Raw genomic sequence first — 18,206 nt, forward strand, 5'->3', positions numbered from 1 at the left:
GAACATCATGCTTGGTGGCTTTCTTTTCTTGACCTAAAGCAGCCTATCAATGCAGTGCTGTGATATATTTATTCCAGAAGATGTATGAAGAATCTTGCGAAGTGTGGAGTTTGTGAGCTCCCAAACATAGCTCAATGTTTAACCCCGCTCCAAAGAGGATAATGCCTTTTTGCAAGAGCTTCCTTTTCTTGCATAATCTTCAGGCAACCTTCTCCTTATGTCAACCGATCCGTGTCAAAATAAGTTAAGCTTTTCACTTGGTCTGGCATTTAGGATTCCTGTTTTTTCAGACATAGAGGTGAAAACAAATCATTTTAGGAAACCTTTCAAAATGCCAAGAACTTTTGGTTGTCTTGTGTTACCCACTCTAGAGAAAAAGTGACAGAGCTTCCCATATGGTCTAGCGGTTAGGATTCCTGGTTTTCACCCACGCGACCCGGGTTCGACTCCCGGTATGGGAATTGTCCTTAGCTTTTCTTCTTTAATCACCTTTTAATCTCACCCATATAAGTTAATGTCTCCGGTTTACTATTCTATCCGCACTGGATTGAAGATTGCTCCTAGTCAGATTATAGAAATAAACATCGTATTCCAATACATCCTGGATGAGAGAATTTACTACACGTAACATTTTATGTGCACAGAACAGGACTTTTCTAAAGAACACATCAACATTCAATAAACAAAATGTTATTATTTGGCAGGGAAAAAATGACTTTTGCTTGAAATGGAAATTGTCGCTTCTGCCTAAAGCAAAAGAAAGCGTCCCTTGAGGATTATATGCAGATAGATTAGTTTTTTACCAATCCAGGACCTTCCAATTAAGTCATGTCTTGCAAACATGTCAAAAAATTAGATTCAATGCACCTTGCATTAACATCAAGACACTGACGCTCTAATAGTTTTACTCGTTTAAACCCTTTTAAGGCATATTGCTGATATCAAAGAAGGCCACGCCACCTTTGCAAAAACTTACTTCCTCCAAGAGCACTTTAGAACGGGTGCTTTTAGCTTCCACAAGGTTGCCAAAACCTTTCTTTTCGGTGATAGATTTTACTCCCAAGTATCTTTTGGACACAAGGAACATGACGGCAAAGGTGCCAAAAGGTCTCCAAAAATGCCAGCATTTCATTATATGGGAAAATCAGTCAATCAAAAGATTCTCCAGAGAAGCTAAACGATTTACCATTTAACCAGGCATGGCAAGGGTTTTCATTTGGCGTATTGCTTAAGGTGCTTCTTGATTTTTCACTCAGGTGGTAGAACATAATGCTTGGTGGCTTTCTTTTCTTGACCTAAAGCAGCCTATCAATGCAGTGCTGTGATATATTTATTCCAGAAGATGTATGAAGAATCTTGCGAAGTGTGGAGTTTGTGAGCTCCCAAACATAGCTCAATGTTTAACCCCGCTCCAAAGAGGATAATGCCTTTTTGCAAGAGCTTCCTTTTCTTGCATAATCTTCAGGCAACCTTCTCCTTATGTCAACCGATCCGTGTCAAAATAAGTTAAGCTTTTCACTTGGTCTGGCATTTAGGATTCCTGTTTTTTCAGACATAGAGGTGAAAACAAATCATTTTAGGAAACCTTTCAAAATGCCAAGAACTTTTGGCTGTCTTGTGTTACCCACTCTAGAGAAAAGGTGACAGAGCTTCCCATATGATCTAGCGGTTAGGATTCCTGGTTTTCGCCCGGGTTCGACTCCCGGTATGGGAATTGTCCTTAGCTTTTCTTCTTTAGTCACATTTTAATCTCACCCATATAAGTTAATGTCTCCGGTTTACTATTCTATCCGCACTGGATTGAAGATTGCTCCTAGTCAGATTATAGAAATAAACATCGTATTCCAATACATCCTGGATGAGAGAATTTACTACACGTTACATTTTATGTGCACAGAACAGGACTTTTCTAAAGAACACATCAACATTCAATGAAATTTTTTTATTATTTGGCAGGGGAAAAAATGACTTTTGCTTGAAATGGAAATTGTCGCTTCTGCCTAAAGCACAAGAAAGCGTCCCTTGAGGATTATATGCAGATAGATTAGTTTTTTACCAATCCAGGACCTTCCAATGAAGTCATGTCTTGCAAACATGTCAAAAAATTAGATTCAATGCACCTTGCATTAACATCAAGACACTGACGCTCTAATAGTTTTACTCGTTTAAACCCTTTTAAGGCATATTGCTGATATCAAAGAAGGCCACGCCACCTTTGCAAAAACTTACTTCCTCCAAGAGCACTTTAGAACGGGTGCTTTTAGCTTCCACAAGGTTGCCAAAACCTTTCTTTTCGGTGATAGATTTTACTCCCAAGTATCTTTTGGACACAAGGAACATGACGGCAAAGGTGCCAAAAGGTCTCCAAAAATGCCAGCATTTCATTATATGGGAAAATCAGTCAATCAAAAGATTCTCCAGAGAAGCTAAACGATTTACCATTTAACCAGGCATGGCAAGGGTTTGCATTTGGCGTATTGCTTAAGGTTCTTCTTGATTTTTCACTCAGGTGGTAGAACATAATGCTTGGTGGCTTTCTTTTCTTGACCTAAAGCAGCCTATCAATGCAGTGCTGTGATATATTTATTCCAGAAGATGTATGAAGAATCTTGCGAAGTGTGGAGTTTGTGAGCTCCCAAACATAGCTCAATGTTTAACCCCGCTCCAAAGAGGATAATGCCTTTTTGCAAGAGCTTCCTTTTCTTGCATAATCTTCAGGCAACCTTCTCCTTATGTCAACCGATCCGTGTCAAAATAAGTTAAGCTTTTCACTTGGTCTGGCATTTAGGATTCCTGTTTTTTCAGACATAGAGGTGAAAACAAATCATTTTAGGAAACCTTTCAAAATGCCAAGAACTTTTGGTTGTCTTGGGTTACCCACTCTAGAGAAAAGGTGACAGAGCTTCCCATATGGTCTAGCGGTTAGGATTCCTGGTTTTCACCCAGGCGGCCCGGGTTCGACTCCCGGTATGGGAATTGTCCTTAGCTTTTCATCTTTAATCACATTTTAATCTCACCCATATAAGTTAATGTCTCCGGTTTACTATTCTATCCGCACTGGATTGAAGATTGCTTCTAGTCAGATTATAGAAATAAACATCGTATTCCAATACATCCTGGATGAGAGAATTTACTACACGTAACATTTTATGTGCTCAGAACAGGACTTTTCTAAAGAACACATCAACATTCAATAAAATTTTTTTATTATTTGGCAGGGAAAAAATGACTTTTGCTTGAAATGGAAATTGTCGCTTCTGCCTAAAGCACAAGAAAGCGTCCCTTGAGGATTATATGCAGATAGATTAGTTTTTTACCAATCCAGGACCTTCCAATGAAGTCATGTCTTGCAAACATGTCAAAAAATTAGATTCAATGCACCTTGCATTAACATCAAGACACTGACGCTCTAATAGTTTTACTCGTTTAAACCCTTTTAAGGCATATTGCTGATATCAAAGAAGGCCACGCCACCTTTGCAAAAACTTACTTCCTCCAAGAGCACTTTAGAACGGGTACTTTTAGCTTCCGCAAGGTTGCCAAAACCTTTCTTTTCGGTGACAGATTTTACTCCCAAGTATCTTTTGGACACAAGGAACATTACGGCAAAGGTGCCAAAAGGTCTCCAAAAATGCCAGGATTTCATTATATGGGAAAATCAGTCAATCAAAAGATTCTCCAGAGAAGCTAAACGATTTACCATTTAACCAGGCATGGCAAGGGCTTGCATTTGGCGTATTGCTTAAGGTTCTTCTTGATTTTTCACTCAGGTGGTAGAACATAATGCTTGGTGGCTTTCTTTTCTTGACCTAAAGCAGCCTATCAATGCAGTGCTGTGATATATTTATTCCAGAAGATGTATGAAGAATCTTGCGAAGTGTGGAGTTTGTGAGCTCCCAAACATAGCTCAATGTTTAACCCCGCTCCAAAGAGGATAATGCCTTTTTGCAAGAGCTTCCTTTTCTTGCATAATCTTCAGGCAACCTTCTCCTTATGTCAACCGATCCGTGTCAAAATAAGTTAAGCTTTTCACTTGGTCTGGCATTTAGGATTCCTGTTTTTTCAGACATAGAGGTGAAAACAAATCATTTTAGGAAACCTTTCAAAATGCCAAGAACTTTTGGTTGTCTTGTGTTACCCACTCTAGAGAACAGGTGACAGAGCTTCCCATATGGTCTAGCGGTTAGGATTCCTGGTTTTCACCCAGGCGGCCTGGGTTCGACTCCCGGTATGGGAATTGTCCTTAGTTTTTCATCTTTAATCACCTTTTAATCTCACCCATATAAATTAATGTCTCCGGTTTACTGTTCTATCCGCACTGGATTGAAGATTGCTCCTAGTCAGATTATAGAAATAAACATCGTATTCCAATACATCCTGGATGAGAGAATTTACTACACGTAACATTTTATGTGCACAGAACAGGACTTTTCTAAAGAACACATCAACATTCAATAAACAAAATGTTATTATTTGGCAGGGAAAAAATGACTTTTGCTTGAAATGGAAATTGTCGCTTCTGCCTAAAGCACAAGAAAGCGTCCCTTGAGGATTATATGCAGATAGATTAGTTTTTTACCAATCCAGGACCTTCCAATGAAGTCATGTCTTGCAAACATGTCAAAAAATTAGATTCAATGCACCTTGCATTAACATCAAGACACTGACGCTCTAATAGTTTTACTCGTTTAAACCCTTTTAAGGCATATTGCCGATATCAAAGAAGGCCACGCCACCTTTGCAAAAACTTACTTCCTCCAAGAGCACTTTAGAACGGGTGCTTTTAGCTTCCACAAGGTTGCCAAAACCTTTCTTTTCGGTGATAGATTTTACTCCCAAGCATCTTTTGGACACAAGGAACATGACGGCAAAGGTGCCAAAAGGTCTCCAAAAATGCCAGCATTTCATTATATGGGAAAATCAGTCAATCAAAAGATTCTCCAGAGAAGCTAAACGATTTACCATTTAACCAGGCATGGCAAGGGTTTGCATTTGGCGTATTGCTTAAGGTTCTTCTTGATTTTTCACTCAGGTGGTAGAACATCATGCTTGGTGGCTTTCTTTTCTTGACCTAAAGCAGCCTATCAATGCAGTGCTGTGATATATTTATTCCAGAAGATGTATGAAGAATCTTGCGAAGTGTGGAGTTTGTGAGCTCCCAAACATAGCTCAATGTTTAACCCCGCTCCAAAGAGGATAATGCCTTTTTGCAAGAGCTTCCTTTTCTTGCATAATCTTCAGGCAACCTTCTCCTTATGTCAACCGATCCGTGTCCAAATAAGTTAAGCTTTTCACTTGGTCTGGCATTTAGGATTCCTGTTTTTTCAGACATAGAGGTGAAAACAAATCATTTTAGGAAACCTTTCAAAATGCCAAGAACTTTTGGTTGTCTTGTGTTACCCACTCTAGAAAAAAGGTGACAGAGTTTCCCATATGGTCTAGCGGTTAGGATTCCTGGTTTTCACCCAGGCGGCTGGGGTTCGACTCCCGGTATGGGAATTGTCCTTAGCTTTTCTTCTTTAGTCACATTTTAATCTCACCCATATAAGTTAATGTCTCCGGTTTACTATTCTATCCGCACTGGATTGAAGATTGCTCCTAGTCAGATTATAGAAATAAACATCGTATTCCAATACATCCTGGATGAGAGAATTTACTACACGTTACATTTTATGTGCACAGAACAGGACTTTTCTAAAGAACACATCAACATTCAATGACATTTTTTTATTATTTGGCAGGGGAAAAAATGACTTTTGCTTGAAATGGAAATTGTCGCTTCTGCCTAAAGCACAAGAAAGCGTCCCTTGAGGATTATATGCAGATAGATTAGTTTTTTACCAATCCAGGACCTTCCAATGAAGTCATGTCTTGCAAACATGTCAAAAAATTAGATTCAATGCACCTTGCATTAACATCAAGACACTGACGCTCTAATAGTTTTACTCGTTTAAACCCTTTTAAGGCATATTGCTGATATCAAAGAAGGCCACGCCACCTTTGCAAAAACTTACTTCCTCCAAGAGCACTTTAGAACGGGTGCTTTTAGCTTCCACAAGGTTGCCAAAACCTTTCTTTTCGGTGATAGATTTTACTCCCAAGTATCTTTTGGACACAAGGAACATGACGGCAAAGGTGCCAAAAGGTCTCCAAAAATGCCAGCATTTCATTATATGGGAAAATCAGTCAATCAAAAGATTCTCCAGAGAAGCTAAACGATTTACCATTTAACCAGGCATGGCAAGGGTTTGCATTTGGCGTATTGCTTAAGGTTCTTCTTGATTTTTCACTCAGGTGGTAGAACATAATGCTTGGTGGCTTTCTTTTCTTGACCTAAAGCAGCCTATCAATGCAGTGCTGTGATATATTTATTCCAGAAGATGTATGAAGAATCTTGCGAAGTGTGGAGTTTGTGAGCTCCCAAACATAGCTCAATGTTTAACCCCGCTCCAAAGAGGATAATGCCTTTTTGCAAGAGCTTCCTTTTCTTGCATAATCTTCAGGCAACCTTCTCCTTATGTCAACCGATCCGTGTCAAAATAAGTTAAGCTTTTCACTTGGTCTGGCATTTAGGATTCCTGTTTTTTCAGACATAGAGGTGAAAACAAATCATTTTAGGAAACCTTTCAAAATGCCAAGAACTTTTGGTTGTCTTGGGTTACCCACTCTAGAGAAAAGGTGACAGAGCTTCCCATATGGTCTAGCGGTTAGGATTCGTGGTTTTCACCCAGGCGGCCCGGGTTCGACTCCCGGTATGGGAATTGTCCTTAGCTTTTCATCTTTAATCACATTTTAATCTCACCCATATAAGTTAATGTCTCCGGTTTACTATTCTATCCGCACTGGATTGAAGATTGCTCCTAGTCAGATTATAGAAATAAACATCGTATTCCAATACATCCTGGATGAGAGAATTTACTACACGTAACATTTTATGTGCTCAGAACAGGACTTTTCTAAAGAACACATCAACATTCAATAAAAATTTTTTATTATTTGGCAGGGAAAAAATGACTTTTGCTTGAAATGGAAATTGTCGCTTCTGCCTAAAGCACAAGAAAGCGTCCCTTGAGGATTATATGCAGATAGATTAGTTTTTTACCAATCCAGGACCTTCCAATGAAGTCATGTCTTGCAAACATGTCAAAAAATTAGATTCAATGCACCTTGCATTAACATCAAGACACTGACGCTCTAATAGTTTTACTCGTTTAAACCCTTTTAAGGCATATTGCTGATATCAAAGAAGGCCACGCCACCTTTGCAAAAACTTACTTCCTCCAAGAGCACTTTAGAACGGGTACTTTTAGCTTCCGCAAGGTTGCCAAAACCTTTCTTTTCGGTGACAGATTTTACTCCCAAGTATCTTTTGGACACAAGGAACATTACGGCAAAGGTGCCAAAAGGTCTCCAAAAATGCCAGGATTTCATTATATGGGAAAATCAGTAAATCAAAAGATTCTCCAGAGAAGCTAAACGATTTACCATTTAACCAGGCATGGCAAGGGCTTGCATTTGGCGTATTGCTTAAGGTTCTTCTTGATTTTTCACTCAGGTGGTAGAACATCATGCTTGGTGGCTTTCTTTTCTTGACCTAAAGCAGCCTATCAATGCAGTGCTGTGATATATTTATTCCAGAAGATGTATGAAGAATCTTGCGAAGTGTGGAGTTTGTGAGCTCCCAAACATAGCTCAATGTTTAACCCCGCTCCAAAGAGGATAATGCCTTTTTGCAAGAGCTTCCTTTTCTTGCATAATCTTCAGGCAACCTTCTCCTTATGTCAACCGATCCGTGTCAAAATAAGTTAAGCTTTTCACTTGGTCTGGCATTTAGGATTCCTGTTTTTTCAGACATAGAGGTGAAAACAAATCATTTTAGGAAACCTTTCAAAATGCCAAAAACTTTTGGTTGTCTTGTGTTACCCACTCTAGAGAAAAGGTGACAGAGCTTCCCATATGGTCTAGCGGTTAGGATTCCTGGTTTTCACCCAGGCGGCCCGGGTTCGACTCCCGGTATGGGAATTGTCCTTAGCTTTTCATCTTTAATCACATTTTAATCTCACCCATATAAGTTAATGTCTCCGGTTTACTATTCTATCCGCACTGGATTGAAGATTGCTCCTAGTCAGATTATAGAAATAAACATCGTATTCCAATACATCCTGGATGAGAGAATTTACTACACGTAACATTTTATGTGCACAGAACAGGACTTTTCTAAAGAACACATCAACATTCAATAAAAATTTTTTATTATTTGGCAGGGAAAAAATGACTTTTGCTTGAAATGGAAATTGTCGCTTCTGCCTAAAGCACAAGAAAGCGTCCCTTGAGGATTATATGCAGATTGATTAGTTTTTTACCAATCCAGGACCTTCCAATGAAGTCATGTCTTGCAAACATGTCAAAAAATTAGATTCAATGCACCTTGCATTAACATCAAGACACTGACGCTCTAATAGTTTTACTCGTTTAAACCCTTTTAAGGCATATTGCTGATATCAAAGAAGGCCACGCCACCTTTGCAAAAACTTACTTCCTCCAAGAGCACTTTAGAACGGGTACTTTTAGCTTCCGCAAGGTTGCCAAAACCTTTCTTTTCGGTGACAGATTTTACTCCCAAGTATCTTTTGGACACAAGGAACATTACGGCAAAGGTGCCAAAAGGTCTCCAAAAATGCCAGGATTTCATTATATGGGAAAATCAGTCAATCAAAAGATTCTCCAGAGAAGCTAAACGATTTACCATTTAACCAGGCATGGCAAGGGCTTGCATTTGGCGTATTGCTTAAGGTTCTTCTTGATTTTTCACTCAGGTGGTAGAACATCATGCTTGGTGGCTTTCTTTTCTTGACCTAAAGCAGCCTATCAATGCAGTGCTGTGATATATTTATTCCAGAAGATGTATGAAGAATCTTGCGAAGTGTGGAGTTTGTGAGCTCCCAAACATAGCTCAATGTTTAACCCCGCTCCAAAGAGGATAATGCCTTTTTGCAAGAGCTTCCTTTTCTTGCATAATCTTCAGGCAACCTTCTCCTTATGTCAACCGATCCGTGTCAAAATAAGTTAAGCTTTTCACTTGGTCTGGCATTTAGGATTCCTGTTTTTTCAGACATAGAGGTGAAAACAAATCATTTTAGGAAACCTTTCAAAATGCCAAGAACTTTTGGTTGTCTTGTGTTACCCACTCTAGAGAAAAGGTGACAGAGCTTCCCATATGGTCTAGCGGTTAGGATTCCTGATTTTCGCCCGGGTTCGACTCCCGGTATGGGAATTGTCCTTAGCTTTTCTTCTTTAGTCACCTTTTAATCTCACCCATATAAATTAATGTCTCCGGTTTACTATTCTATCCTCACTGGATTGAAGATTGCTCCTAGTCAGATTATAGAAATAAACATCGTATTCCAATACATCCTGGATGAGAGAATTTACTACACGTAACATTTTATGTGCACAGAACAGGACTTTTCTAAAGAACACATCAACATTCAATAAACAAAATGTTATTATTTGGCAGGGAAAAAATGACTTTTGCTTGAAATGGAAATTGTCGCTTCTGCCTAAAGCACAAGAAAGCGTCCCTTGAGGATTATATGCAGATAGATTAGTTTTTTACCAATCCAGGACCTTCCAATTAAGTCATGTCTTGCAAACATGTCAAAAAATTAGATTCAATGCACCTTGCATTAACATCAAGACACTGACGCTCTAATAGTTTTACTCGTTTAAACCCTTTTAAGGCATATTGCTGATATCAAAGAAGGCCACGCCACCTTTGCAAAAACTTACTTCCTCCAAGAGCACTTTAGAACGGGTGCTTTTAGCTTCCACAAGGTTGCCAAAACCTTTCTTTTCGGTGATAGATTTTACTCCCAAGTATCTTTTGGACACAAGGAACATGACGGCAAAGGTGCCAAAAGGTCTCCAAAAATGCCAGCATTTCATTATATGGGAAAATCAGTCAATCAAAAGATTCTCCAGAGAAGCTAAACGATTTACCATTTAACCAGGCATGGCAAGGGTTTCATTTGGCGTATTGCTTAAGGTGCTTCTTGATTTTTCACTCAGGTGGTAGAACATAATGCTTGGTGGCTTTCTTTTCTTGACCTAAAGCAGCCTATCAATGCAGTGCTGTGATATATTTATTCCAGAAGATGTATGAAGAATCTTGCGAAGTGTGGAGTTTGTGAGCTCCCAAACATAGCTCAATGTTTAACCCCGCTCCAAAGAGGATAATGCCTTTTTGCAAGAGCTTCCTTTTCTTGCATAATCTTCAGGCAACCTTCTCCTTATGTCAACCGATCCGTGTCAAAATAAGTTAAGCTTTTCACTTGGTCTGGCATTTAGGATTCCTGTTTTTTCAGACATAGAGGTGAAAACAAATCATTTTAGGAAACCTTTCAAAATGCCAAGAACTTTTGGCTGTCTTGTGTTACCCACTCTAGAGAAAAGGTGACAGAGCTTCCCATATGGTCTAGCGGTTAGGATTCCTGGTTTTCACCCAGGCGGCCCGGGTTCGACTCCCGGTATGGGAATTGTCCTTAGCTTTTCTTCTTTAGTCACATTTTAATCTCACCCATATAAGTTAATGTCTCCGGTTTACTATTCTATCCGCACTGGATTGAAGATTGCTCCTAGTCAGATTATAGAAATAAACATCGTATTCCAATACATCCTGGATGAGAGAATTTACTACACGTTACATTTTATGTGCACAGAACAGGACTTTTCTAAAGAACACATCAACATTCAATGAAATTTTTTTATTATTTGGCAGGGAAAAAATGACTTTTGCTTGAAATGGAAATTGTCGCTTCTGCCTAAAGCACAAGAAAGCGTCCCTTGAGGATTATATGCAGATAGATTAGTTTTTTACCAATCCAGGACCTTCCAATGAAGTCATGTCTTGCAAACATGTCAAAAAATTAGATTCAATGCACCTTGCATTAACATCAAGACACTGACGCTCTAATAGTTTTACTCGTTTAAACCCTTTTAAGGCATATTGCTGATATCAAAGAAGGCCACGCCACCTTTGCAAAAACTTACTTCCTCCAAGAGCACTTTAGAACGGGTGCTTTTAGCTTACACAAGGTTGCCAAAACCTTTCTTTTCGGTGATAGATTTTACTCCCAAGTATCTTTTGGACACAAGGAACATGACGGCAAAGGTGCCAAAAGGTCTCCAAAAATGCCAGCATTTCATTATATGGGAAAATCAGTCAATCAAAAGATTCTCCAGAGAAGCTAAACGATTTACCATTTAACCAGGCATGGCAAGGGTTTGCATTTGGCGTATTGCTTAAGGTTCTTCTTGATTTTTCACTCAGGTGGTAGAACATAATGCTTGGTGGCTTTCTTTTCTTGACCTAAAGCAGCCTATCAATGCAGTGCTGTGATATATTTATTCCAGAAGATGTATGAAGAATCTTGCGAAGTGTGGAGTTTGTGAGCTCCCAAACATAGCTCAATGTTTAACCCCGCTCCAAAGAGGATAATGCCTTTTTGCAAGAGCTTCCTTTTCTTGCATAATCTTCAGGCAACCTTCTCCTTATGTCAACCGATCCGTGTCAAAATAAGTTAAGCTTTTCACTTGGTCTGGCATTTAGGATTCCTGTTTTTTCAGACATAGAGGTGAAAACAAATCATTTTAGGAAACCTTTCAAAATGCCAAGAACTTTTGGTTGTCTTGTGTTACCCACTCTAGAGAAAAGGTGACAGAGCTTCCCATATGGTCTAGCGGTTAGGATTCCTGGTTTTCACCCAGGCGGCCCGGGTTCGACTCCCGGTATGGGAATTGTCCTTAGCTTTTCATCTTTAATCACATTTTAATCTCACCCATATAAGTTAATGTCTCCGGTTTACTATTCTATCCGCACTGGATTGAAGATTGCTCCTAGTCAGATTATAGAAATAAACATCGTATTCCAATACATCCTGGATGAGAGAATTTACTACACGTAACATTTTATGTGCACAGAACAGGACTTTTCTAAAGAACACATCAACATTCAATAAAATTTTTTTATTATTTGGCAGGGAAAAAATGACTTTTGCTTGAAATGGAAATTGTCGCTTCTGCCTAAAGCACAAGAAAGCGTCCCTTGAGGATTATATGCAGATAGATTAGTTTTTTACCAATCCAGGACCTTCCAATTAAGTCATGTCTTGCAAACATGTCAAAAAATTAGATTCAATGCACCTTGCATTAACATCAAGACACTGACGCTCTAATAGTTTTACTCGTTTAAACCCTTTTAAGGCATATTGCTGATATCAAAGAAGGCCACGCCACCTTTGCAAAAACTTACTTCCTCCAAGAGCACTTTAGAACGGGTGCTTTTAGCTTACACAAGGTTGCCAAAACCTTTCTTTTCGGTGATAGATTTTACTCCCAAGTATCTTTTGGACACAAGGAACATGACGGCAAAGGTGCCAAAAGGTCTCCAAAAATGCCAGCATTTCATTATATGGGAAAATCAGTCAATCAAAAGATTCTCCAGAGAAGCTAAACGATTTACCATTTAACCAGGCATGGCAAGGGCTTGCATTTGGCGTATTGCTTAAGGTGCTTCTTGATTTTTCACTCAGGTGGTAGAACATAATGCTTGGTGGCTTTCTTTTCTTGACCTAAAGCAGCCTATCAATGCAGTGCTGTGATATATTTATTCCAGAAGATGTATGAAGAATCTTGCGAAGTGTGGAGTTTGTGAGCTCCCAAACATAGCTCAATGTTTAACCCCGCTCCAAAGAGGATAATGTCTTTTTGCAAGAGCTTCCTTTTCTTGCATAATCTTCAGGCAACCTTCTCCTTATGTCAACCGATCCGTGTCAAAATAAGTTAAGCTTTTCACTTGGTCTGGCATTTAGGATTCCTGTTTTTTCAGACATAGAGGTGAAAACAAATCATTTTAGGAAACCTTTCAAAATGCCAAGAACTTTTGGTTGTCTTGTGTTACCCACTCTAGAGAAAGGGTGACAGAGCTTCCCATATGGTCTAGCGGTTAGGATTCCTGGTTTTCACCCAGGCGGCCCGTGTTCGACTCCCGGTATGGGAATTGTCCTTAGCTTTTCTTCTTTAATCACCTTTTAATCTCACCCATATAAGTTAATGTCTCTGGTTTACTATTCTATCCGCACTGGATTGAAGATTGCTACTAGTCAGATTATAGAAATAAACATCGTATTCCAATACATCCTGGATGAGAGAATTTACTACACGTAACATTTTATGTGCACAGAACAGGACTTTTCTAAAGAACACATTAACATTCAATAAACAAAATGTTATTATTTGGCAGGGAAAAAATGACTTTTGCTTGAAATGGAAATTGTCGCTTCTGCCTAAAGCACAAGAAAGCGTCCCTTGAGGATTATATGCAGATAGATTAGTTTTTTACCAATCCAGGACCTTCCAATGAAGTCATGTCTTGCAAACATGTCAAAAAATTAGATTCAATGCACCTTGCATTAACATCAAGACACTGACGCTCTAATAGTTTTACTCGTTTAAACCCTTTTAAGGCATATTGCTGATATCAAAGAAGGCCACGCCACCTTTGCAAAAACTTACTTCCTCCAAGAGCACTTTAGAACGGGTACTTTTAGCTTCCGCAAGGTTGCCAAAACCTTTCTTTTCGGTGACAGATTTTACTCCCAAGTATCTTTTGGACACAAGGAACATGACGGCAAAGGTGCCAAAAGGTCTCCAAAAATGCCAGGATTTCATTATATGGGAAAATCAGTCAATCAAAAGATTCTCCAGAGAAGCTAAACGATTTACCATTTAACCAGGCATGGCAAGGGCTTGCATTTGGCGTATTGCTTAAGGTTCTTCTTGATTTTTCACTCAGGTGGTAGAACATCATGCTTGGTGGCTTTCTTTTCTTGACCTAAAGCAGCCTATCAATGCAGTGCTGTGATATATTTATTCCAGAAGATGTATGAAGAATCTTGCGAAGTGTGGAGTTTGTGAGCTCCCAAACATAGCTCAATGTTTAACCCCGCTCCAAAGAGGATAATGCCTTTTTGCAAGAGCTTCCTTTTCTTGCATAATCTTCAGGCAACCTTCTCCTTATGTCAACCGATCCGTGTCAAAATAAGTTAAGCTTTTCTCTTGGTCTGGCATTTAGGATTCCTGTTTTTTCAGACATAGAGGTGAAAACAAATCATTTTAGGAAACCTTTCAAAATGCCAAGAACTTTTGGTTGTCTTGTGTTACCCACTCTAGAGAAAAGGTGACAGAGCTTCCCATATGGTCTAGCGGTTAGGATTCCTGATTTTCGCCCGGGTTCGACTCCCGGTATGGGAATTGTCCTTAGCTTTTCTTCTTTAGTCACCTTTTAATCTCACCCATATAAATTAATGTCTCCGGTTTACTATTCTATCCGCACTGGATTGAAGATTGCTCCTAGTCAGATTATAGAAATAAACATCGTATTCCAATACATCCTGGATGAGAGAATTTACTACACGTAACATTTTATGTTCACAGAACAGGACTTTTCTAAAGAACACATCAACATTCAATAAACAAAATGTTATTATTTGGCAGGGAAAAAATGACTTTTGCTTGAAATGGAAATTGTCGCTTCTGCCTAAAGCACAAGAAAGCGTCCCTTGAGGATTATATGCAGATAGATTCGTTTTTTACCAATCCAGGACCTTCCAATGAAGTCATGTCTTGCAAACATGTCAAAAAATTAGATTCAATGCACCTTGCATTAACATCAAGACACTGACGCTCTAATAGTTTTACTCGTTTAAACCCTTTTAAGGCATATTGCTGATATCAAAGAAGGCCACGCCACCTTTGCAAAAACTTACTTCCTCCAAGAGCACTTTAGAACGGGTACTTTTAGCTTCCGCAAGGTTGCCAAAACCTTTCTTTTCGGTGATAGATTTTACTCCCAAGTATCTTTTGGACACAAGGAACATGACGGCAAAGGTGCCAAAAGGTCTCCAAAAATGCCAGCATTTCATTATATGGGAAAATCAGTCAATCAAAAGATTCTCCAGAGAAGCTAAACGATTTACCATTTAACCAGGCATGGCAAGGGTTTGCATTTGGCGTATTGCTTAAGGTTCTTCTTGATTTTTCACTCAGGTGGTAGAACATAATGCTTGGTGGCTTTCTTTTCTTGACCTAAAGCAGCCTATCAATGCAGTGCTGTGATATATTTATTCCAGAAGATGTATGAAGAATCTTGCGAAGTGTGGAGTTTGTGAGCTCCCAAACATAGCTCAATGTTTAACCCCGCTCCAAAGAGGATAATGCCTTTTTGCAAGAGCTTCCTTTTCTTGCATAATCTTCAGGCAACCTTCTCCTTATGTCAACCGATCCGTGTCAAAATAAGTTAAGCTTTTCACTTGGTCTGGCATTTAGGATTCCTGTTTTTTCAGACATAGAGGTGAAAACAAATCATTTTAGGAAACCTTTCAAAATGCCAAGAACTTTTGGCTGTCTTGTGTTACCCACTCTAGAGAAAAGGTGACAGAGCTTCCCATATGGTCTAGCGGTTAGGATTCCTGGTTTTCACCCAGGCGGCCCGGGTTCGACTCCCGGTATGGGAATTGTCCTTAGCTTTTCTTCTTTAGTCACATTTTAATCTCACCCATATAAGTTAATGTCTCCGGTTTACTATTCTATCCGCACTGGATTGAAGATTGCTCCTAGTCAGATTATAGAAATAAACATCGTATTCCAATACATCCTGGATGAGAGAATTTTCTACACGTAACATTTTATGTGCACAGAACAGGACTTTTCTAAAGAACACATCAACATTCAATGAATTTTTTTATTATTTGGCAGGGAAAAAAATGACTTTTGCTTGAAATGGAAATTGTCGCTTCTGCCTAAAGCACAAGAAAGCGTCTCTTGAGGATTATATGCAGATAGATTAGTTTTTTACCAATCCAGGACCTTCCAATGAAGTCATGTCTTGCAAACATGTCAAAAAATTAGATTCAATGCACCTTGCATTAACATCAAGACACTGACGCTCTAATAGTTTTACTCGTTTAAACCCTTTTAAGGCATATTGCTGATATCAAAGAAGGCCACGCCACCTTTGCAAAAACTTACTTCCTCCAAGAGCACTTTAGAACGGGTGCTTTTAGCTTACACAAGGTTGCCAAAACCTTTCTTTTCGGTGATAGATTTTACTCCCAAGTATCTTTTGGACACAAGGAACATGACGGCAAAGGTGCCAAAAGGTCTCCAAAAATGCCAGCATTTCATTATATGGGAAAATCAGTCAATCAAAAGATTCTCCAGAGAAGCTAAACGATTTACCATTTAACCAGGCATGGCAAGGGTTTGCATTTGGCGTATTGCTTAAGGTTCTTCTTGATTTTTCACTCAGGTGGTAGAACATAATGCTTGGTGGCTTTCTTTTCTTGACCTAAAGCAGCCTATCAATGCAGTGCTGTGATATATTTATTCCAGAAGATGTATGAAGAATCTTGCGAAGTGTGGAGTTTGTGAGCTCCCAAACATAGCTCAATGTTTAACCCCGCTCCAAAGAGGATAATGCCTTTTTGCAAGAGCTTCCTTTTCTTGCATAATCTTCAGGCAACCTTCTCCTTATGTCAACCGATCCGTGTCAAAATAAGTTAAGCTTTTCACTTGGTCTGGCATTTAGGATTCCTGTTTTTTCAGACATAGAGGTGAAAACAAATCATTTTAGGAAACCTTTCAAAATGCCAAGAACTTTTGGTTGTCTTGTGTTACCCCCTCTAGAGAAAAGGTGACAGAGCTTCCCATATGGTCTAGCGGTTAGGATTCCTGGTTTTCACCCAGGCGGCCCGGGTTCAACTCCCGGTATGGGAATTGTCCTTAGCTTTTCTTCTTTAATCACCTTTTAATCTCACCCATATAAGTTAATGTCTCTGGTTTACTATTCTATCCGCACTGGATTGAAGATTGCTCCTAGTCAGATTATAGAAATAAACATCGTATTCCAATACATCCTGGATGAGAGAATTTACTACACGTAACATTTTATGTGCACAGAACAGGACTTTTCTAAAGAACACATCAACATTCAATAAACAAAATGTTATTATTTGGCAGGGAAAAAATGACTTTTGCTTGAAATGGAAATTGTCGCTTCTGCCTAAAGCACAAGCATCAATGCAGTGCTGTGATATATTTATTCCAGAAGATGTATGAAGAATCTTGCGAAGTGTGGAGTTTGTGAGCTCCCAAACATAGCTCAATGTTTAACCCCGCTCCAAAGAGGATAATGCCTTTTTGCAAGAGCTTCCTTTTCTTGCATAATCTTCAGGCAACCTTCTCCTTATGTCAACCGATCCGTGTCAAAATAAGTTAAGCTTTTCTCTTGGTCTGGCATTTAGGATTCCTGTTTTTTCAGACATAGAGGTGAAAACAAATCATTTTAGGAAACCTTTCAAAATGCCAAGAACTTTTGGTTGTCTTGTGTTACCCACTCTAGAGAAAAGGTGACAGAGCTTCCCATATGGTCTAGCGGTTAGGATTCCTGGTTTTCACCCAGGCGGCCCGGGTTCGACTCCCGGTATGGGAATTGTCCTTAGCTTTTCTTCTTTAGTCACCTTTTGTTCTCACCCATATAAGTAGATGTCTCCGGTTTACTATTCTATCCGCACTGGATTGAAGATTGCTCCTAGTCAGATTATAGAAATAAACATCGTATTCCAATACATCCTGGATGAGAGAATTTACTACACGTTACATTTTATGTGCACAGAACAGGACTTTTCTAAAGAACACATCAACATTCAATAAACAAAATGTTATTATTTGGCAGGGAAAAAAATGACTTTTGCTTGAAATGGAAATTGTCGCTTCTGCCTAAAGCACAAGAAAGCATCCCTTGAGGATTATATGCAGATAGATTCGTTTTTTACCAATCCAGGACCTTCCAATGAAGTCATGTCTTGCAAACATGTCAAAAAATTAGATTCAATGCACCTTGCATTAACATCAAGACACTGACGCTCTAATAGTTTTACACGTTTAAACCCTTTTAAGGCATATTGCTGATATCAAAGAAGGCCACGCCACCTTTGCAAAAACTTACTTCCTCCAAGAGCACTTTAGAACGGGTACTTTTAGCTTCCGCAAGGTTGCCAAAACCTTTCTTTTCGGTGACAGATTTTACTCCCAAGTATCTTTTGGACACAAGGAACATGACGGCAAAGGTGCCAAAAGGTCTCCAAAAA

At 39.2% G+C, this 18,206-nt stretch overlaps 8 non-coding genes across 8 annotated transcripts; all 8 read left to right on the forward strand.

Moving 5' to 3' along the window:
• The first annotated feature begins 2,904 nt into the window (after positions 1–2,904).
• Positions 2,905–2,976, forward strand: TRNAE-UUC (transfer RNA glutamic acid (anticodon UUC)). The gene has a single exon. It is a non-coding gene; the product is annotated as a tRNA-Glu (tRNA).
• Positions 2,977–4,165: 1,189 nt separating this feature from the next.
• Positions 4,166–4,237, forward strand: TRNAE-UUC (transfer RNA glutamic acid (anticodon UUC)). Its single transcript has one exon. It is a non-coding gene; the product is annotated as a tRNA-Glu (tRNA).
• Positions 4,238–7,950: 3,713 nt separating this feature from the next.
• On the forward strand, positions 7,951–8,022 carry TRNAE-UUC (transfer RNA glutamic acid (anticodon UUC)). Its single transcript has one exon. It is a non-coding gene; the product is annotated as a tRNA-Glu (tRNA).
• Positions 8,023–10,463: 2,441 nt separating this feature from the next.
• TRNAE-UUC (transfer RNA glutamic acid (anticodon UUC)) lies at positions 10,464–10,535 on the forward strand. Its single transcript has one exon. It is a non-coding gene; the product is annotated as a tRNA-Glu (tRNA).
• A 1,189-nt stretch (positions 10,536–11,724) lies between these two features.
• On the forward strand, positions 11,725–11,796 carry TRNAE-UUC (transfer RNA glutamic acid (anticodon UUC)). The gene has a single exon. It is a non-coding gene; the product is annotated as a tRNA-Glu (tRNA).
• A 3,704-nt stretch (positions 11,797–15,500) lies between these two features.
• TRNAE-UUC (transfer RNA glutamic acid (anticodon UUC)) lies at positions 15,501–15,572 on the forward strand. The gene has a single exon. It is a non-coding gene; the product is annotated as a tRNA-Glu (tRNA).
• Positions 15,573–16,761: 1,189 nt separating this feature from the next.
• On the forward strand, positions 16,762–16,833 carry TRNAE-UUC (transfer RNA glutamic acid (anticodon UUC)). The gene has a single exon. It is a non-coding gene; the product is annotated as a tRNA-Glu (tRNA).
• A 643-nt stretch (positions 16,834–17,476) lies between these two features.
• On the forward strand, positions 17,477–17,548 carry TRNAE-UUC (transfer RNA glutamic acid (anticodon UUC)). The gene has a single exon. It is a non-coding gene; the product is annotated as a tRNA-Glu (tRNA).
• The last annotated feature ends 658 nt before the right edge of the window (positions 17,549–18,206 follow it).

This window comes from Pelobates fuscus, chromosome 3, assembly GCF_036172605.1.
Source record: "Pelobates fuscus isolate aPelFus1 chromosome 3, aPelFus1.pri, whole genome shotgun sequence".
NCBI classification, from domain to species: domain Eukaryota; kingdom Metazoa; phylum Chordata; class Amphibia; order Anura; family Pelobatidae; genus Pelobates; species Pelobates fuscus.